Genomic DNA, 24004 nt, shown 5'->3' with positions numbered 1-24004 from the left:
CGAGATTCTATACTATGTTTGTCTATATTCCCATCTCACTCTAACCCTGTTCAAAACAAACCTTGTCAAAAGAAATATCAACACTTGCTGTCTCTCCTTTCTCAGAAACTTTTCAATCTTCAAACTAGACCAGTCGAATGGTCACCCCCAAGCATGACCTGTAAGATACCATTTAACCTACTCTTGCCAAGATTGCTTGCAATCCCCAGGATGCTTGCTCCAAGGAATATGTCTATGCCCTCGTCTCCCTAGACCTTCCAGCAGCATTTGACAAGGTTTGCCACTCTTCCTTCTCAAAACACATTTTCTTCTTGGCTTTACTGACATTACATTGGTCATAAATTTTAGAGGCTCAGTTGGGTCTGACTCTTTGCAACCCCATAGACTGTAGCCCACCAGACTGTAGCCCATTGTCCATGGGATTCTCCAGGCAAGAATACTGGAATGAGTAGCCATTCTGTTCTCCAGAGGACCTTCCAAACTCAGGGATTGGACCTGGGTATCCTGCATTGCAGGTGGATTCTTTACTGTCTGAACCACCAGGGAAGCCCAAACTGGTCATAGCACCCATCTTAATAATTGGAATAGTAGATAAATATTTCTCTTTTTACCTCAGTTCTAATCTTCTTTTTCCATTTCCATTTATACCAAAGCTTTGTTTGTGAGGCATCTTAAATCATTGTGGGAAAAAAGAATGTATATGATTAACAGAAGTTAAATATGTAAGCAATAATACTGGCTATCTTATGGTTACAGGATGCCATAAAGGAATTAAAAGAACTTATAATCACAGATATAGTCAAGTAAAAGTAGTATGTCTAAATATATTGTCTAAAATATATATGAACTGTCAACACTATCAAATAAAGAGCATTTGTGTTTATGTACAGACTACATAAAGATGTACATAATTCTTATAAAATAAGAAACTAGAGCCATGAGGGTAACGATAAAAATAAGACTGGAGAAAACCTAAGAAACTATCCTCAGCTGAATTCTCTTTCAAGTAAAGTGAGTCAATTTTCTTAGGGAAAGGCCCTCATTAACCTTGAGATACAGTAGCAGCTGTTATAAAACATTCATAACCAAAGTACATGGAAGAGCCTGTGATGTAATCACAGAAACATTGGATGTGAGCCAGAGCAGGTGGATTAAAAATTATGGTGTCACACCTTGGCTGTCTAGGGGATGATTAGGTTAGACCTCCAAACGTAAAGACAACACAGTGCTTACATCACTATTCAAATAAATATCTTGCTTTGGAATACACTTCACAGGGAGGTTATAATATAAACCAAATAGTAAGTGATTGAGAATTAGCAAATGGAAAATTTTACCAATAGATATTTCTAAATAAAGGAGAATCTTACTGATTTTCTAAAAGAGTAGAAGTGCAATGCTAACAGTTTTTATTGTGGCATTTTAGTTTTTCTGAGAAGATCAGTTGTGTTCAAGTCTGAAAGGTCACTGAAATTCTTGGTTGAGAAAAATATTTCATAGAAATCAGAGGCACTGTCATGGAGTTTGGACAGCAAATATCTTTTCCTTGGATGGTTTTTCTAAGATTAAAAATTATCCTGAAGATAATAAAATTGCTGCTTGTTGAATAAATACAGAATAACATTTTTCAATTAAAAAAACAAATCAATTTAAGGGAAACATTGTAATTAGGCAATGGCTATCTGTTTAATTAAAATTTAACAATATATGGTATGTGTCAAAACTCCGATTTTAAGTTGTGTTCATAGCTTTCATCTTAGCAATTCTATCTGTATTAAAGTCCAATGAAAATAATTAGAAATATTCACAAAGAATTATAGAAAGGACACAAATAGAACTACCTAGCTCTCTGTACTCCCAAGGTAGAGCCTGAGAAAAGGACTTGTGTTTGTATGGTAAAACCAGAATGCAGGAATGAAGAAGGAGAGAGACTAAAGGATGGAGAAAAGGCTAGAAGGGTCTTTGTCAAGGTCACCAACTGGGACTTCCTTACATCTGGGTCTTCTCAAGAGCCTGCAGAATGTCTGAGAGCTCTTCTCTCAAGTATTAGTTGGGAGAAGCATTCATTCATGAGAGCTCCTCTGTATTTGGTTGAAGGCTAGAAGGCTACAGGCATTGTCTCTGTTTTCCATCCCCCTACAATATATATGAATTGTGCCAATTTCTGGGCATCCTTGGCCTCATAGTGAGAAAAAGACACCTGCTTTAGGAGAAATATTATGAGCCTAGAGGGAACTGAAGCCCAAACAGAACTCTTTGCTACAGTTGCTGCTGAAATCAATGGTGAGATCGATTATATCCCCATTGTGGTGAGATATCAGAGGTCTTTGAGACCATTATTATGGTGGTTAATTTAAAATAATGTTCAAAAACTCCCTGATGGCTCAGACAGTAAAGAATCCGCCTGCAATTCAGGAGATTTAGGTTCAATCCCTATGTCAGGAAGATCCCCTGGAGAAGAGAATGACTACCCACTCCAGTATTCTTGCCTGGAGAATTCCATGGACAGAGGAGCCTGGTGGGCTATAGTCCATGGGGTCGCAAAGAATCAGACACGACTGAGCAACTAACACTTTCACTTCAAGCCTGGGAGATGATAAACAAATCAAATACACACAAAGATCGACTTTGGTTATTACAGTGGATAGTCTATAAGGCAAAATATTTGGCAGTCACTTAAATATATATTAGGAGAATATTTAATGCTTTAGGAAATCATTCATAATATCAAGTGAACAAAATGTGTAATGAAAGATAGTTGAAGGTCTGAGTCATCTGTGTATACATACAAAATGTCTTGAACATATCAACAATGCTTATTTTTGGGTAGTAGGATTATAGGTTATCTTCATTTTCTCTTTGATACTTTTTTCTTCAATTTATCTTTGATGCTTTTTTCTTCATTTTCTCTTTGACAATATTTTTGAAATGTTTTACAAAGATCATATAATGTTCTAGTAATGAAAGAATCAATGCAAAAAATTTTTTTAAAAAAGAAAAATATTCTCATTAGAATTTCTTCTATATTCCCACCATCCAGAAGCCTATCCATAGTGTAAACTATGGACATTGTAAAAATCTTTTTCTCAAAAAAAATATTCAAGTATGCCTGAAAGGCCTATTAAAAATTTGACTCTTTGATTTGGTGTTACAGCCTCAGCTCAACCCTCACCATCTCTCACTGATGACCCTGCAAAGCAATACTATGTGCTTGAAGACCTTCAGAAGCTTTCATGCAGATTGAGTATATTCACTTTATCTAAATTATTTCTCCTGGATACAGCCAGTGAAAACAGAAAAGCCAGAAATAAAAAATTGTTGAGAAAAATTAAGTAATCATTCAGCACATTTCATATGGAAAAAAAAAAGCTTACAGAATGATTTATTTCCCGTGAAAGGAGCAGCGTCCTATAAAGGAAAGCTGTAAAGGAAACTTTATGGTTACAGATACTCCGTAAACACTCAACACAGACTAGAAACTGATTTCAACTGACAACACTTGCCCAGAGTGTATGAGATCCTGTTTCCATTTCTCCTTCTTTCTTCAAAGGGTCTCACATAATAAAGAACTAAGGGTCAAGAACATGTGCAGTTTACTTGAACAGGTTATAATTAAGCTATGAAAATGCTGGAAAACCTAGCAGGTAGCCATAGTTAAGAGAGTGAAAACAACTGGCTTGGGAAGCAGATAACTTACATCACAGCCGAAAAAAACAAAATGCCAGTTGTACCCTACTGAGAAAGTACAATGGCAGAAAAGAAAACAAACAAACAAAATAAAGCAAAAAGAATCTGGTTGTATGAGTTAGAGTAGCTTTTCTTGAGCAGAATTTATATTGAAGGTGGACTTATGGGAAATATAAGAATTAGTGTATGTCCTAGACTGAAAAACTAACTCAAAAATACTATCTTCAATATTTTGAAAAGAAAAGAAACGTAGTCCTTATTTTGCAAATGAACTTTTTCTTCTGCCATATTGTATTACTTTTACAGAAAGATGATCAAGACATATGACAGAAACTGAAAAGTTTCAGATTAAATACTGTATCTTGATAGTGTTATCACATTTTCAAGTTTTACTTTTTTTGTGTAAATCTTAAAAGCTGCATACTTTTGACAGGGATGTCCCTTTCAGTCAGTTATTAGTTCATTTATTCAACAAATATTTTGCTCATAATTGTCTCTGAAGACAAAGAGGAAAACATGGAAGTTTTTCTTATCAACCCCCAGTGTAGAAGAGGAAATCATGATATAAAAGATAATATTGTGGGACTATATGAAAATACAAGGCTCAGACAGAGGCTGTGGAGAGTAGCAGCTAAGTATGTGGATTTGGAAGCCATTCTTCAGTGGTCAGGACATTTTTTACCACCCACTTCCAGTGTGAGTACCTCTGCATTTGAACCATCTTCAATTTCCTCACAATAAAATAGGAATGCAATGAATGCATTTACCTTTTATAATCTAAATGAAGTTAAACAAATTAATTCACATATATGTAAACCAAAGAACAGCTCTGGTATGTTGTTGTTCATTGCTTAGTCACTAAATCATGCCCAACTCTTTTTGACTCCATGCACTGAAGCATGCCAGGCTTCCCTGTCTTTCACTGTCTCCCAGAGTTTGCTCAAACTCATGTCCATTGAGTCAATGATGCCATCCCAACATCTCATCCTCTGTCACCCCCTGCTCCTGCCCTCAAAATTTCCCAGCATCAGGGTCTTTTCCAAAGGGTCGTCTCTTTGCATCAGGTGACCAAAATATTCAGCTTCAGTATCAGTCCTTCTAGTGAATATTCAGGATTGATTTCCTTTAGAATTTACTAGTTTGATCTCCTTACAATCCAGGGGAGTCCCAAGAGTCTTCTCCAACATCGCAATTTGAAAGCATCGATTTTTCTGCATTTAGCCTTTATAGTGCAAGAATTTGTTAGGAAAGGTTTAACAAAAGAGGATTCTAAATGTGGTTGGGAATATTTAAGAATGAGAATCTTATCTATAATTATTCTAGGTCAGAACAGTCATTTTAAAGCAACAACAAGAAAAAATACTAAAATGTATAAAACTTTTAACTTAGTTTTGGTGGGAGGGGTGGATATGTGTGTGGAGATCAAGTTTTTTATAGTATCCGTGTTTGTCCAGTCATTCAGTTGTGTCTGGCTGTTTGCTGCCCCATGGATTATAGCCTGTCAGGATCCTTGGTCCTTGGGATTTTCCAGGCAAGAATGCTGGAGTGAATTGCTACTTCCTACTCCAAGGATCTTCCCTACCCAGGGATTGAACCATCAGCTCTTGCAACACTTGCATTGGCAGGATTCTTTAGAGCTAGCACCATCTGGGAAGTCCTTATTATAGATTTTCTGCAATACAGGAGACCTGTGTTCATTCCCTGGGTCTGAAAGATCTGCTGGATAAGGAAATGGCAACCCACTCCAGTATTTTTGCCTGGAGAATTCCACAGACAGAGGAGCCTGGCAGGCTATAGTCCATGGGGTTGTGAAAAGTTGGACAAAACTGAGCGACTATCACTCACACTCACTCAAATAATAAATGCTGAAGAGAGTGTAGAGACTTCTAGACTGTTGGTGGAAGTATAAATTTGTATTGCCACCGTGGAGAACATTATGGAGCATCCTTAAAATCTAAAAAGAGTTGCCATATGATCTACTAATCCCACTCCTGGGCATATATCCAAAGAAAACTTTAGTTCACAAAGATTCATGTACCTCTCTGCACTGTTTACAATAGTCAAGATAAAGAAACAAGCAAAATGTCCATCAGCACATGAATGGATCAAGATGTGCTTTATATATAGTGAAAGTCGCTTAGTCGTATTTGGTTCTCTGTGACTCCATTGACTGTAGCCTGCCAAGTTCCTCTACCCATGGAATTCTCCAGGCAAGAATCCTGGAGTGGGTTGCCATGCCCACCTCTAGGGGATCTTTCCAACCCAGGGATTGAAACCAGTTCTCCTGCTTTGCGGGCGGATTCTTTACTGCCTGAGCCACCAGGGAAGCCCAAGAATACTGGAGTGGGTAGCTCATCTCTTCTCCAGGGAATCTTCCCAACCAAAGAATTGAACTTGGGTCTTCCACAATGCAAGCAGATTTTTTACCAGCTGAGCAAAAAAAATGGAATATCACTTAGCCATCTAAAAGGAGAAAACAATGCCATTTGAAGAAACATGGGTGGACCTGCAGGTTATCATAGCGAGCACAGTAAATCAGACAGAGATACATACTCTATCACTTATGTGTGGAATCTAAAATATAGCACAAATGAACATATCTGCAAAACAAATAACAGATTCATAAATATAGAGAACAGACTTGAGGCTGCTAATGGGGACGTAAAGGGAGAAGGACTGGGATTTTGGGATTTTCATGGGCAAACCAGTATATATTGGATAAATGAACAACAAAGTTGTATTGTATAGCACAAAAAAAACTATTTAATACCCTGTGATAAACCATAACAGAAAAGAATATGAAAAGTAGTATATGTGTATAATTGAATCACTTTGCTGTACGGCAGAAATTTAACACAATGTTGTAAATCAACTATTAATCAATACAATTAAAAACAAATTATTCTAAGCAATAGAAATTACTTAAGCAACAGCAACAACAAATATTAAAATGCATAAAAATTTTAAAATGTTAATATTTTTGGTGGGTGGGATGAATATCTGTATGAAGATCAAGTTCTTTATAACAGCATACTATGGAATAGTGTATATTGACCTGGCTGTCATCCTGGAAAAATCTAAAGCACAGATTATTTAATTTTTACTATCCCTAATCTGCTTCCAGACTTTACCTTTCTTAATTTAATCAGATATTTTCTTTTTTTAAAAAAAAATTTATTTAATTGGAGGCTAATTACTTTACATTATTGTATTGGTTTTGACATACATTGACATGAATCTGTCCCGGGTGTACATGTGTTCCCTATCTTGAACACTCCTCCCACCTCCCTCCCCATCCCATCCCTCTGGTTTTAGACACTTGACCAATATTTAGATAAATATACTCACTTTGCTTCTAAATATGTCTGTGATAACTAATGAGTCATCACAAGAGTAGCCTATTGTTAGTTAAATTTATAAGAATTGGCCCTAAGAAGGTCAAATGAAGATTACTACATTGAAAGTTCTTTGATGGCTACTACTGTGTGTTTTTCATCTTAATAGTCCATTCAACAAACACAGTGTATGAGGATTATATTGCATGCATGTTAATGTAATAGTTTCTGGGTGAAACTGGAGCAGACATGGGATCAGTGTTAGAAAGAAAAGTACAGGTTGTATGTACTGCTCTTCGGAGTTATGTTGATAGGTTTTGTATTTGTGTTTCACTACTGTTATCTTTGTTAAATTATTTCAGGTTATTCCAGTGATTGTGGGATTGTGGCATAGAAAACTAAAAGAAAACAGACCTTAATTTAGACCAACAGCTGGTGGTTACACATGTAATTAATGGGGAAGACTGTTTACTGGTATTTATTTTAGAACCAATCCCATCCCTGCCAAAGAAAATGGCAGTGCTGAAACTTCACATTTTCAAAAAGCCAGTTCATTTGGCTTCCATGAACTTGTGGCTGTAAGAAATTTACTTAATTTTCTATACTGCATATGTAAGAGACGGAATTTATACAGAGAACAGAGTTTTATTTCCATTCGATAATGGTCCTCTGGTTTTGATAGAGATTAAGTGAAATCCATAGCATATACTCTGGTCTATGAAATTATATGTCTTAGAATATATTTAACTTATGTTTTTCCATACAGCTTAAGCATTTCAGTAGCTTAATAGATACCACAAGTTAGTCTAATGAACTCCGTGGGTGACTTTGCAGCATAGTCTATGAAACTCTGACATTTTCATAATTAACCAAAGTCTGGGGATCCAGTTCTAAGTTGGTCTTTTGCCCAAGTATTCAATTCGTGAATACAAATAAGAAACTGAATTTTATTTTTGAGCATTTGGCTTCAGTTCCTAGAAGCCATGCTACTGAAATAATTTTGTTTCTAAGCATTTCCTTGTAGAGGGTATAATTTCCATAAAATAGTGTATTTTAAGAGATATTTCAGTTCAGTAGTCTATAAGATGATTTTCTCCATACCATATCCCCTTGCCTTTGCAGGGCTGGTTCTTCTTCATTTTCCAGATGGCAACTTAAATATCACTACCTAAGAATCCTTTCTTGAGGGATCTACGTAGTTTCCACCAGAACATTCTCTACCTCAAATTATTTTAAACTGTGTTAATATATTTACCATCTATGATGTCTATCATTAACATATTTAAAGGCCCCACATATATGGAAACTGTAAATTCCTCTTATTGTTTTTGCAGTGTAATTCAGATAATTGTTTGTTAAAATTTTGAGGTGGTTTCTCTTTCCTGACTCTGGAAAACTGGAAAAGAGAAATGAAAGCAAAGTAAATTTTTTTCTGATTTTCTTGGCTGAATATATAAGATCAAAGAACTTCAACAGCTAGCATTTATTTACATTTAGCTAGGATCATGAGAAAGCAAGAGAGTTCCAGAAAAACATCTATTTCTGCTTCATTGACTATGCCAAAGCCTTTGAATGTGTGGATCACAATAAACTGTGCAACATTCTGAAAGAGATGGGAATCCCAGATCACCTGACCTGCCTCTTGAGAAACCTGTATGCAGGTCAGGAAGCAACAGTTAGAACTATACATGGAACAATAGAGTGGTTCCAAATAGGAAAAGGAGTACGTCAAGGCTGTATATTGTCACCCTGCTTATTTAACTTATATGCAGAGTGCATCATGAAGAATGCTGGGCTGGAAGAAGCACAAGCTGGAATCAAGATTGCTGGGAGAAATATCAATAACCTCAGATATGCAGATGACACCACCCTTATGGCAGAAAGTGAAGAGGAACTAAAAAGCTTCTTGATGAAAGTGAAAGAGGAGAGTGAAAAGGTTGGCTTGAAACTCAACATTCAGAAAACTAAGATCATGGCATCTGGTCCCATCACTTAATGGGAAATCGATGGGGAAACATTGGAAACAGTGTCAGACTTTATTTTTTTGGGCTCCAAAATCACTGCAGATGCTGATTGCAGCCATGAAATTAAAAGACGCTTATTGCAGATGCTGATTGCAGCCAGGAAATTAAAAGACACTTACCCCTTGGAAGGAAAGTTATGACAAACCTAGAGAGCATATTAAAAAGCAGAGACATTACTTTGCCAACCAAGGTCCGCCTAGTCAAGGCTATGGTTTTTCCCGTGGTCATGTATGGATGTGAGAGTTGGAGAGAAGAAAGCTGATCGCCGAAGAATTGATGCTTTTGAACTGAGGTGCTGGAGAAGACTCTTGAGAGTCCCTTGGACTGCAAGGAGATCCAACCAGTCCATTCTACAGGAGATGAATACTGCGTGTTCATTGGAAGAACTGATGCTAAAGCTGAAACTGCAATACTTTGGCCACCTCATGCGATGTGTTGACTCAGTGGAAAAGACTCTGATGCTGGAAGAGATTGGGGGCGGGAGGAGACGGGGACGACAGAGAATGAGATGGCTGGATGGCATCACCGACTCAATGGACATGAGTTTGAGTGAACTCCGGGAGTTGATGATGGACAGGGAGGCCTGGCATGCTGTAATTCATGGGGTCGCAAAGAGTTGGACACGACTGAGAGACTGAACTGAATTGAACTGAACTGAACTGATACATTAATTTTATAAGAAGATTTTCAAAAGAATAAATCTTCAAAGTTTCTAATAGTATTTTTTAAGTACTACTCTCTTTCCTAATTATTCATCCTGTGATATGCTTTAAATTGCTTATTGATACCATCTTCTACCGCTTCTGAGCCAAGATCTGAACATGGCGTGGAATTCTTTCTCAATCCACCACTCTGTAAGTCACCGTACATATTTGTGTATATTTATGTGTATACAGATACCTTTCCTATCTGTCATAAGTACTAATTTATACCTATTTTAATTATCTGTCTGTTATATATTTATCTTTTTACCTATCTGTCTATTTTTCTCTACATTTAAAATGGATAATCAACAGGGACCTACTGTATAGCATAGAGAACTCTGTTCAATATACTGTAATCATCAAAATGGGAAAATAATTTGTAAAAGAATAGATACCAGAGATCAAATTGCCAACATTTATTGGATCATGGAGGAAGCAAGGAAGTTCCATATAAACATCTACTTCTTTTTCATTGACTACACTAAAGCCGTTGACTGTGTGGATCCATAAAAAAGTGTGGAAAAAATTGCTGTATGACTCAGGGAGCTCAAACCAGTTCTCTATGACAGCCTAGAGGGATGAGACGGGGTGGGAGAAGGGAGGAAGTTAAAGAGGGAGGGTACTTATGTATACCTATGGCTGATTCATGTTGATATATGGCAGAAACAAACACAATATTGTAAAGCAACTATCCTTTAGTTAAAAATAAATAAATTTTTTAGAGAAAGAGCGATGGGAGTACCAGACCACCTTATCCGTCTCCTGAGAAACCTGTATGCAGATCAAGAAGTAACTGTTAGAACCAGACATGGAACAACTGACTGGTTCAAAATTTGGAAAGGAGTACATCAAGGTTGTATAGTGTCACCCTACTTATTTAACTTATATGTGGAGTAAATTATGTGAAATTCTCAGCTGGATGAATCACAAATTAGAATCAAGATTGCTGAGGGAAATAACAACAACCTCAGATATGCAGATGATACCACTCTAATGACAGAAAATGAAGAGGAATTAAAGTCTTTTGTTGAGTGTGAAAAAGGAGAATGAAAAATCTGGCTTGAAACTCAGCATTAAAAACAAACTAAGATCATGGCATCTGGTTCTATCATTTCATGGCAAATAGGTGGAGAAAAAGTTGAAACAGTGGCAGATTTTATACTCTTGGACTCCAAAATCACTGTTCACAGTGATTGCAGCCACGAAATTAAAAGATACTTGTTCACTGGAGGGAAAGCTATGACAAACCTAGACAACATATTAAAAACCAAAAACATCACTTTGCTGACAAATGTCCATCTAGTCCAAGCAATGGTTTTTCCCGTAGTCACGTATGGATGTGAAAGTGGGACCATAAAGAAGACTGACTGCCAGAGAATCGATGCTTTCAAATTGTAGTGCTGGAGAAGATTCCTGAGAGTCCCTCAGAGAGCAAGGAGAAAGAAAGTCACCCTAAAGGAAATCAACTGAATATTCATTGGAAGGACTGATACTGAAGCTCCAATATTTAGTCCACCTGATGCGAAGAGCTGACTCATTGGAAAAGACCGTGATGCCGAGAAAGATTGAAAGCAAAAGGAGAAGGGGATGACACAGGATGAGATGGTTGGATGGCATCGCCATCACAGTAGACATGAATCTGAGCAAATTCTGGGGGATAGTGGAAGAGAGAGCAGCCTGGTGTGCAATAGTCCATGAGATGCCGAAGAGTTGGACAAGACTTATGGACAGAACAACAGCAAATATATATATACACACACACACACACACAGAACTGAATCACTTTGCTGCCCACTTGAAACAAAAACAACATTGTTAAATAACTATAGTCCAATATAAAATGCACAATTTTAATGAAGTAAAATTCTAATCAATTCCTTCCTTTCTCTCTTTATCGCCTTTGCCACTTCCTGGATTCAGGTCATCTTTTGGAATGAGCTACTGAATTCAACCTCCTGTGTTGCCCGCTCCGTTACATTCTAAATTTACAGAGAGATCTTTTTCTAAAAGTTGATCTGTTTTGCCTTAACTCCCTGTAAGCCTCCTGAATGTCTTAAAGAAAAAAAAAAAAAAAAAAACTAACACCTTAGGATCGTGTCCATACAATTCTTCAAGAAAACTTTTCAAGATAAACTTTTCAGTTTTATCTTTTCCTTCTCTCCATTCTGAACTCTAAATATAAAAAATCTGAAACTGCTTGTAATATTGAAAGCTCTCTTATTTTCCATATGCTTGTACCTTTGTTGCTTTCTCTCTGAAACAATCTCAATGCTTTCAGTTCAGTTCAGTTCAGTTCAGTCGCTCAGTCGTGTCCGACTCTCCGCGACCCCATGAATCACAGCACGCCAGGCCTCCCTGTCCATCACCAACTCCCGGAGTTCACTCAAACTCATGTCCATCGAGTTGGTGATGCCATCCAATTTAGCTGTGCTATAGCTTCATTTAAAATGAGTTTTAAAGCCTCTCATTTCAGGTAACTGTTTCCTGTTTCCATAGTGCTTTGACTATCTCTGACAGTATTTATTACTCTATATTTATCGTGTTTCATTTTTTCTGCCTCCTCCACAGGCTATGAGCTTGTTTAAGAGAAAGATTATGATTTTTATCTAAATTTCTCATATATAGCATAGTATCTAGGCCAAGATTTATGCTGAACATTGTATAAGAATGAAAAAAATAGTCATGGAACCAAGAATATTGGCTTCTATTTGAAAAAAAATGTTCTGCAACTGGGAAAAGTAGATGTAAAAGTGATTGATGTAAAAAAAAATTGCCTCTGTTTCTGCTTACTGCATTTCAGGAAATGTTATAAGTATTTTTTATGATGGCTGCATTTGGGCAGTGTAATTATCCCAAAAGATTAGTGACCCATTATTATGATCCATTTCCATATCAGGACATTGAGACAAAAGGGAGTTTATTTACCAAAGGTCATACATTTTCTTAGCCTGGGTTCCTCTGAAAGCACAGTCTGAGGCAAAGGGTTACATTGCTAAAATTTCTTTAGATAATGCAAAACCAAGGATGAAGGAATTAGGGAAACTGGACTGAGACTGAGAAAGGGACAAGCAATATAAGGCAGCATTATTGAGTTGATCAACACTTGTCAATTGCAACTCTCTGGGTCACCAAGGCATCGTCTCAAAGGCTTTATACTGAATGTATCTCAAGGCCATCTTTCCATTGAAGTGGAAAAGGGAAGACATATTCATGGGTTCATGTGTCCCCTTGGTTAAATGTTTTCCCACATTTATTTCTGGGTAGGGTAAGCACAGGATCCCCTGGCATTGTATGTCTTTTCATCATCAGAAATACAGCAGGGGAGGGCACTGCAGGGGAGAGACTAGAAGTAACATTGATTTTCTCCCCTCTGAAGCCATTTGAAGTCCATGTGTAGATCCTTAATGCAGCAATGTCTAGGGTGGAATGGCAACCAAAGGTCCTGGAGAAGGTCTGGCTGGAAGGGTCTGCAAAGGTACATATGAAAATTCTGGTATGTCCCTATGATAAATGGTGAAATCCTAATTTAAGTACTGGCAGTCTGAGTCTAGACCCTACAATCAGTGTTACCCTTCAGCTTGGACAACAGCAGTCCTTACCCAGTGCTTTGGCAGGACATATGTCACAGAGACACACACAGAATAAAATTCTTAAAGAACACGTGGATGCTTCTGTTTCTGAAACCATGCCACCTACAATCCAAAACATCTACTCTCTTGACTGTATACTGCTTAAAAATGTGAAGTCGCTCTGTCGTGTCCGACTCTTTGTGACCCCATAGATTGTAACCTACCAGGTTCCTCCATCCATGGGATTTTCTAGGCAAAAATACTGGAGTGGGTTACCATTTCCTTCTTCAGGAGATCTTCCTGACCCAGGCATTGAACCCAGGTCTCCCGCATTTCTGGCAGACGCTTTACCATCTGAGCCACCAGAAAAGTCCGTATACTACTAAGGAAGCAGGAAAATACTTCTGCACATTTTTTTCTCTGCATCCTATATCCAAACCCCTGAGAGTCAGCCATGGGGTTGCTGATACTGAAGACAGACAGACTCAGAGTATGCAAAGTATGTGATCAGCTGAAACATGTAGATGAGGTGAAAAGACAAAGGATATTGCCAAACTCCTCTCAGGTAGCATGACTGCAACAAATTCTGACTTACAGAATATTTCTCAGTGTTCCAGTTTGTGGTGTGGGGGTTTACAAGAAAGAGCGTATTTGCACTAGCTGTATGTGGCATGCAAGGTTATCCTCTATGTGGTCATCTGGATTACTACTAAATGTTAGAATAATGAATGGCTTTACTTTTATAAAATAATTTAGTAGGATTCAATTCCATTTTTAATTGAAGTGTATTTGACTTCAGTTCAGTTCAGTTCAGTCGCTCAGTCGTGTCCGACTCTTTGCGACCCCATGAATCACAGCACGCCAGGCCTCCCTGTCCATCACCAACTCCCAGAGTTCACTCAAACTTACGTCCATCGAGTCGGTGATGCCATCCAGCCATCTTACTCTCTGTGGTCCCCTTCTCCTCCTGCCTTCAATCTTTCTCAGCATCAGAGTCTTTTCCAGTGAGTTAGTTCTTCGCATCATGTGGCTAAAGTGTTGGAATTTCAGCTTCCACATCAGTCGTTCCAATGAATATTCAGGACTGATTTCCTTTAGTAGTGACTGGTTGGATCTCCTTGCAGTCCAAGAGACTCTCAAGAGCCTTCTCCAACACCACAGGTCAAAAGCATCAATTCTTCAGTGTTCAGCTTTCTTTATGGTCCAATTCTCACATCCATACATGACTACATGAAAAACCACAGCTTTGACTAGACGGACCTGTGTCAGCAAAGTAATATCTCTGTGTTTTAATATTTTGTCTAGGTTGGTCATAGCTTTTCTTCCAAGGAGCAAGTGTCTTTTAATTTTGTGGCTGCAGTCACCATCTGCAATGATTTTGGAGCCCAAGAAAATAATCTGTCACTGTTTCCATTGTTTTCCCATCCATTTGCCATGAGGTGATGGGAAAAGATGCTATGATCTTCATTTTTTGAATGTTGGGTTTTAAGCCACGTTTTTCACTCTCCTCATTCACCTTCATCAGAAAGCTCTTTAGTTCCTTTTCGCTTTCTGCCATAAGGGTGGTGTCATCTTCATATCTGAGGTTATTGATATTTCTCCCAGCAATCTTGATTCCAGCTTGTGCTTTATCCAGCCCACTATTTTGCATGATGTACTCTGCATATAATTTAAATAAGCAGGGTAACAATATACAGCCTTGATATGTTCCTTTCTCAATTTGGAACCAGTCCATTGTTCCATGTCCAGTTCTAACTCTTTGTTTCTTGCTCTCTCTACAGATTTCTTAGAAAGCAGTTAAGGTGGTCTGGTATTCCCATCTCTTTAAGAATTTTCCACAATCCACTGTGATTCACACAGTCAAAGGCTTTGTTTTAGTCAATAAAGCAGAAGTAGGTGGTTCTCGAGTTTCCTAATTTTTTCTATGACCCAACAGATGAGTAATTCAATTCATTTTTATAAACTGTATTCCAAAGTTACTAGAAAATATTGACTATATAAAAAGGTAAATTTAAAAATTCAGTTGTATGTAAAATGTAGATTTTAAATTATATTCATCCAGTATAATTTATATTTTGCCCATATCTTTAATAGATAATATTGAAATTTTTAGAGGAAAATATTACTTTTTGAGGCATATAGGAAAGACAATTTTATTAGTTTAGTATAATTTCTACATTTGCTTCAATGTGTATTTTTTGATGAAAATAAGTCAAGCGTTATGAACTCTGAATAAAATTAAACTTGTCATTTTAGTTTTTTACATCATTAGATGTCATTAGAACACAAATTATGTAAAAACCTTGGTTAGTAATAGCACAATTCATGATTTTGCTGAAAGAAATTCAAAGATAATTTATGGGACACAAATATAATAATTTATGAATTATATATGTTTACTTTATACTTACCCAGATATCCTTAGGCAATCCACAGACTCAATCATCCAAAAACCAAATGTAACTTTTTAATATTTAGATATAATGTATGTGTGCCCTTATTTTGCACACTTTCCCCAGATGCCACAAATACTAGGGGTGGTTTTGCCCATGTTTGTAATAAATGCCTATACCCTGCTCTACCATCCTTCACTCCACTCCAGTATGGTAAAGTACATTACTTCAATCCAGTTGTTTACAACGCTGCTTCTGTGTGTTGCAGGGATTGGGCCAATTGAGCAATTCAGTTCAGTTAAACAATTGTTAATAAATTGACAAAACGAAAAGATCGTTTTAGCCCTATTAAACTACTGGTAGGAGAAGGCAATGGCAAGCCACTCCAGTACTCTTGCCTAAAAAATCCCATGGATGGAGGAGCCTGGTAGGTTGCAGTCCATGGGGTCGCTATGGGTCGGACACGACTGAGCGACTTCACTTTCACTTTTCACTTTCACACATTGGAGAAGGAAATGGCAACCCACTCCAGTGTTCTTGCCTGGAGAATCCCAGGGACGGGGGAGCCTGGTGGGCTTCCGTCTATGGGGTCACACAGAGTCGGACACGACTGAAGTGACTTAGCAGCAGCAGCAGTATGTTTAACTAGATAATGTTTAACCATCTATATGCAAATATGGGAACACTTATAGATGACAAGGACTAAATATTCCAACTCACTGTACAGTGTTACCATAAGGCTTTTAGCTATTGAGAAAAGTCTTATTCAAATATCAGCCATCTCCTTGACTCCTCACAGGATTTTATTTAAATCACCTTAATTGATTCCTCATGCTAGAAGAAACCCCGGGTTTTCTCTTCTCTGAATGAATGAATAACCCATGTAAATTGCCTTATGCTTTAAAATCATAAAGCATTTGCTTGTTATCTTATTTTAGTATAGGACTTCCCTGGTGGCTTAGACGGTAAAGCGTCTGTCTACAATGAGGGAGACCCAGGTTCGAGCCCTGGGTTGGGTAGATCCCCTGAAGAAGGTAATGGCAATCCACTCCAGTACTGTTGACTGGAAAATCCCATGGACAGAGGAGCCTGGTAGGCTACAGTCCATGGGGTCGCAAAGAGTCGGACACGACTGAGCGACTTCATTTTACTTTTGTATAAGACAAAAAAACTTCTAGACTTGTAGAAATTTTATTGAATAGTGCTAAAAGTATCCTTAAAGGATTATAGCATTCCTGCTTTTTATATATTCTCTTTTGAATGGATTTCTAATAAGGAGCATTTTGGAGACAGATGATAAGTAATAATAAAATGTTACATAGTTTTTTACCTCAAGAACTATCTCATCTCTGCTTTTTCCTGTTGAAGTCATAGACTCTGGGCAGTACTTTTCAAAAAGATACTGTTAACTCGATACTTAGCTGTTGTTTTTATGTTTGTTTCCTCAATAATTATAATGTTGGTATGTTGTGCTCAATAAATTTAGATTATACAAAAGTTCATACTTGATCTCCCTGTAAAGGCCAAATGAGAAAACAGAGCTGCTGTACAAATATCTTTAGAAGATACTCTATTGTTGTAAGCCTACTTTAAACCACGAAAAAACCTAAATGGCTTTTTGTTTTTCCCAAAAACTATGTTTTCATCTATTGAATTTCTCAAAGAAATCTCCCATAAAGTAAAATGTAGATGTTTTATATTTTGATATGGTAAAGATGTTTTTTGTTTTTCTTCTTTAATACATCAAAAGTAAAGCAGAACCTCCCCATTTTACCTTGGTTCTTGCAAAATGATTTATTATTCAAAAACTCTATCTTCTCTTATAGGTTATTGATTTCTTGTAACATGTTCTAAGTTAAATTCAGAAATAGAGATAACATTCTTTAATATAGTATCTAAAGTTTTCTACCAGAAATTTAGTATAGTTAGGTCCATTTCCATGAGATAGAAAAGCCACTCATAGGCCAAAGTATTTTTAAAGTAGTCTAAATATTCACTCTCAAGTATCTATGCAACTGAGACAAAGTATTGACATCATAAAATATTTATAAAAAACCTGCTGCATTTTGTGGGGCACAGATGTATTTTCAATGTTAAATCCTGACATGGGAGGGAAATCAGATGTCCAGGCGTGACAGATTTCTCAATGCCCAACAGTTCAACGGTCCCAGAAGATGTCCTTATGAACTTGACCTGAGTCAAACGGCACAAGCAGGACAGCTGGGAGGACAGATCACACTGGGGAAGGCAGGGAATCTCACCCTTCTGGCTGAGTTAAGTCCTATAGCTTGCGTTTGCTACTACAATTATTTGAACCTTGATTATGAAGTCATGACATCCAGACAACATATTTCTTACAAAATCCTCTTTGGTGCCAGAGGCCTAGACAAATTTCTTGCTTCAAGACAGATTGAAGCTCATAATCATGATGATTTGTGACACTCCCTTGCCTCCCCAAGCTACAGATAATCAGAATATTTGGCCTAGAATAAGAACTTTTCAAAGTAAATTAAATAATTTCTTTGGAAAATTTCAGAGCAGTGAAAATTTGTGTGTATGTATGTACTGCTGCTGTGGCTGCTTCTCTATACATCTGATTTATTCTTAGGTTATGAGATAGCTTAACCTCTAATATTAATATTTACCTAAAGTAGCTATTATTGAATTAATCTAAAGTAACCCCTCTATCCATGGTGAAAGCACTGCAGACAAACTGGTTGTGGTTATATGTCTTAGAAATGGATTGTTCTTTACAAGAACACAATTTTTTTTTTTTTTGAGAGCTGAACTACTAAGGTCAAACAGCTTTTTAAAAGTCAAGTGATGAAATTAAATGGCTGTGAAATATTTGGAATGCAAGTTAATATTTTAAAACTTGCAAATGAAATTACTTTAGGAGAAAACAGTTCAAATCAAAATGTTTTATTGAACTCAGAAGTAAGGAGTAGAGAGTATAAAGTGCAGAAACTTGAAACAATGCATTTTTAGGGCCAAAGAACAGTTTTATTTATAAGGAGTTGATAGAATATGTCAATTTACTCAACGGTGGTAAGTTATTCTTCTTGTGCTTTTCAGTGTGTGAGAAATGCTATTAATTTTCTAATATATGGCACACTCCCGACCCTCTATCCATTCCATCAAATATCATGAGTACTGGCTACACGGAAAATACCCATCAAATACCCTATTCTCTCCCTGTGAAACTTGTGTATAGCAAATCCCTCTGTGTGTCTTGCCTTTTCATTATTATATTTTTTTAATCTAGAAAATTCATTCTCATCCAGGAAGAGTCAACTCCAATATCGCCACGGTTTGGATCCTGCCTTGACTTCTCCAGGCAAAGTGAAATTATACTTCCATTAATCAAGTATTTATAATTAACTATAGATAATAAATTAATTATCAGAAACCCCAAACCTCCATGCCTGTGCTGCTCTTTGTGTTCTTTTCTATATCCTCAAAACTTTCACACTGCCTTTCCATGTCATTTGTAATTGTATCACATTGGTTGACTCTTTGCTGCGCCTTTGTACACATTCTTTCTCTCCACCAATCTCTTTGTGTCTCCCACTCATTTCTCCCCTTCGCTAGCTTTCCATCCTTACCTTCATCCATGTCACCACTGGATGTGACCTTTAGTTCACCAGCTCATATTAAGATGTTCATTTGGAAGACACTTTTGAAAATCAGTTACAAGATTCTGTTATCTAGTTTACTTTTGAAGGTTGCAGATAAGATAGTTAGGGATTCTCTGATAGCTCAGTTGGTAAAGAATCTGCCTGCAATGCAGGAGATTATGGTTCAATTCCTGGGTCACGAAGATCTGCTGAATAAGGGGTAGGTTACCCTCTCCAGTATGCTTGGGTTTCCCTTGTGGCTCAGTAAAGAATCTGTCTGCAATGCAGGAGACCTGGGTTTGATCCCTGGGTTGGGAAGATCCCCTGAAGAAAAGAATGGCTACCCACTCCAGTATTATGGCCTGAAGAATTCCATGGACTGTGTAGTCCATGGGGTTGCAAAGAATTGGACACGACTGAGCAACTTTCACTTTCATAAGACAGTTGAAAAAGCAGGTGATGAACCTAATCTTTAAGAGGATATCACCTAAACCACACAGAGATAAACATGTTTGCTATATTTATTCTAGGGGACAGAAGGTACATCAATCTAAAGGTGCAATTGAGCTGCTGAACTTCCACTCTTTTACTCCAAAATATCCTGAATGCCACCCATGAGTGCCTGAGACCCTCAGATAAGTGAGGGTACACATGTCAATTTGTACATTAAATTTCTATAAAACTTGAATACTTTCTTTTTAATTTTAATATAAAATGTATATAAATGAAAGTTTTATTGTGTTTGTTTAATCACACTGAAGACCATCAGTTTAAAAAGTTTCTCTTTTAGTGTCTGTTTTATACTCTACAGGGATATAATAGAGCTGTGTTGAAAAACACCCTATACTAAAGTACGGAACACAATTCAGAGCAAACACAAACTTTTCTTTTTTTTTTTTTTTAACTCTCCTGTGGTAACCATTTTTTAAACAGTTATATTTGAAATATTCATCTACCATACAATCATAAATTTCAGGTGTACAATTAAATGGTTTTTACTGTCTATAGAGTTGTCTGACCATCACCAATCCATTTTAGAATATTATCTTCAATCCACAAAGATCCTATATATGTTAGCATCCAATCCCTGTTTTGCCCCAACTCCTTTTCTCCCCTGTCCCATCCCTGCTGCTGCTGGTGCTAAGTCACTTCAGTCGTGTCTGACTCTGTGTGACCCCATAGACGGAAGCCCAGCAGGCTTCCCCGTCCCTGGGATTCTCCAGGCAAGAACACTGGGGTGGGTTGACATTTCCTTCTCCATGTCCCATCCCTAGGCAACCACTAATCTCTCTCTTCCTACTTGCCTATTCTGGACACTGCATATAAATGGAATCATAAGGCATATGGTCTTTAGTGGGGTTCTTTCATTTAACATGTTTTCAAGGTTCATCCATATTGTAACATGACTCTATACTCCATTCCTTTTAATAGCTTAATAGTATTCCATTGTATGGATATAACCCATGTTATTTATGCATCAGGTGATGGATTGATGGTCATTTGGCCTTTACATGTTTCAGCATTATAAACAATGCTTCTATCAACATTCATGTACAAGTGTTTGTATTCTGGCTATGGTTTTTCCCGTGGTCATGTATGGATGTGAGAGTTGGACTGTGAAGAAAGCTGATCGCCGAAGAATTGATGCTTTTGAACTGTGGTGTTGGAGAAGACTCTTGAGAGTCCCTTGTACCGCAAGGAGATCCAACCAGTCCATTCTAAGGGAGATCGATCCTGGATGTTCATTGGAAGGACTGATGCTAAAGCTGAAACTGCAATACTTTGGCCACCTCATGCGGCGAGTTGACTCACTGGAAAAGACTCTGATGCTGGGAAAGTTTGGGGGCGGGAGGAGAAGGGGACGACCGAGAATGAGATGGCTTGATGGAATCACCGACTCTGTGGACATGAGTTTGAGTGAACTCCGGGAGTTGGTGATGGACAAGGAGGCCTGGCGTGCTGCGATTCACGGGGTCGCGGAGAGTCGGACACGACTGAGCGACTGAACTGAACTGAACTGAACAAGTGTTTGTATGGACATGTTTTTGTTACTTTTGGGTATATATCTAGGAGTGGAATTCCTGGGTCATATGGTAACTCTGTTCAACCTTTAACTGTTAAACTATCAATCTTGTTTTGTTTTGCTTTGGTTTTTTTTTTTAACATTTTTTCCCACCAGCAAAGTATAAAGGTTCTAGTTTCTTCAGATCCTCAGCAACACTTGTTAGTATTTTGTTTTTGATTATAGTCATCCTACTGCTACTGCTAAGTCACTTCAGTCGTGTCCAACTCTGTGTGACCCCATAGACGGAAGCCCACCAGGATCCCCGACCCTAGGATTCTCCAGGCAAGAACACTGGAGTGGGTTGCCATTTCCTTCTCCAATGCATGAAAGTGAAAAGTGAAAGTGAAGTCACTCAGTTGTGTCTGACTCCCAGCGACCCCACGGACTGCAGCCTACCAGGCTCCTCCATCCATGGGATTTTCCAGGCAAGAGTACTAGTGGGTATAAAATGAGAGCTCATCTTATTTTGATTTGTGTTTTCTTGCTGCCAAATGATGTTGAGCATCTTTTCATATGCTAATTTTCCATTAGTGAATCTTCATTAGAGAAATTACTATTTAGATACTTTGCTCACTTTTAATTAGGATTATCATTTTTTTGTTATTGAGTTGGAGGCATTCTTTGTATTTCACAGTTATGAGAACCATATGAGATATATGACTTGCAAAATTTCTCCTTTTTGGGGGTTGTCATCTTTCTTCTTTGGCAATGTCCTTTGATGCACAAGTTTTTTACTTTTCAAGACATCCAATTTATCATTTTTTTTTTCCTTTTTGCTTTTTTCCTTTTGCTTCTTCTTTTTGTAGCATGTTTAAGAAACACAGAAAACCCTAAAGACTCTACCAGAAAACTACCAGAGCTAATCAATGAATACAGTAAAGTTGCAGGATATAAAATCAACACAAAGAAATCCCTTGCATTCCTATACACTAATAATGAGAAAATAGAAAGAGAAATTAAGGAAACTATTCCATTCACTGTTGCAATGAAAAGAATAAAATACTTAGGAATATACCTACGTAAAGAAACAAAAGACTTGTACATAGAAAACTATAAAACACTAGTGAAAGTAATCAAAGAGAACACTAATAGATGGAGAAATAGACTGTGTTCGTGGATTGGAAGAATAAATATTGTGAAAACCAGTATACTACCCAAAGTAATTTATACATTCAATGCAATCCCTATCAAGCTACCATGGTATTTTTCACAGAGCTAGAACACATAATCTCACAATTTGTATGGAAATACAAAAAACCTCGAATAGCCAAAGCAATCTTGAGGAAGAAGAATGGAACTGGGGGAATCAACCTGCTGGACTTCAGGCTCTACTACATATCCACAGTCATCAAGACAGTATGGTACTGGCATAAAGACAGAAACATAGATCAGTGGAACAAAATAGAAATCCCAGAGATAAATCCATGCACTTATGGACACCTTATCTTTGACAAAGGAGGCAAGAATATAAAATGGAGAAAAGACAGTATCTTTAACAAGTGGTGCAGGGAAAACTGGTCAGCCACTTGTAAAAGAATGAAACTAGAACACTTCCTAACACCATACACAAAAATAAACTCAAAATGGATTAAAGATCTAAATGTGAGACCAGAAACTATCCAACTCCTAGAGGAGAACGTAGGCAAAACACTCTCCGACATAAATCACAGCAGGATCCTCCATGACCCACCTCCCAGAATATTGGAAATAAAAGCAAAAATAAACAAATGGGACCTAATTAAAATCAAAAGCTTCTGCACAGCAAAGGAAACTATAAGCAAGGTGAAAAGACAGCCTTCAGAATGGGAGAAAATAATAGCAAATGAAACAACTGACAAAGAATTAATCTCCAAAATATACAAGCAGCTCCTGCAACTCAATTCCAGAACAATAAATGACCCAATCCAAAAATGGGCCAAAGAACTAAACAGACATTTCTCCAAAGAAGACATAAAGATGGCTAAGAAACACATGAAAAAATGCTCAACATCCCTCATAATCAGAGAAATGCAAATCAAAACCACAATGAGATACCATTTCACACCAGTCAGAATGGCTGCTATCCAAAAGTCTACATGCAATAAATGCTGGAGAGGGTGTGGAGAGAAGGGAACCCTCTTCCACTGTTGGTGGGAATGCAAACTAGTACAGCCACTATGGAGAACAGTGTGGAGATTCCGTAAAAAACTGGAAATAGAACTGCCATACGACCCAGCAATCGCACTCCTGGGCATACACACTGAGGAAACCAGAATTGAAAGAGACACATGTACTCCAATGTTCATCGCAGCAGAGTTTACAATAGCCAGGACATGGAAGCAACCTAGATGTTCATCTGCAGACGAATGGATAAGTAAGCTTTGGTACATATACACAATGGAGTATTACTCAGCCATTAAAAAGAATGCATTTGAACCAGTTCTAATGAGGTGGATGAAATTAGAGCCTATTATACAGAGTGAAGTAAGCCAGAAAGATAAACACCAATACAGTATACTAAAGCATATATATGGAATTTAGAAAGATGGAAATGATAACCCTGTATACGAGACAGCAAAATAGACACAGGTGTATAGAACAGTCTTTGGGACTCTCTGTGAGAGGGTGAGG

Source organism: Moschus berezovskii, chromosome 1 (genome assembly GCF_049115385.1).
Source record: "Moschus berezovskii isolate FMDL1 chromosome 1, NW_MosBer_1.0, whole genome shotgun sequence".
Classification (NCBI taxonomy): domain Eukaryota; kingdom Metazoa; phylum Chordata; class Mammalia; order Artiodactyla; family Moschidae; genus Moschus; species Moschus berezovskii.
This window is presented reverse-complemented; position numbering follows the sequence as displayed.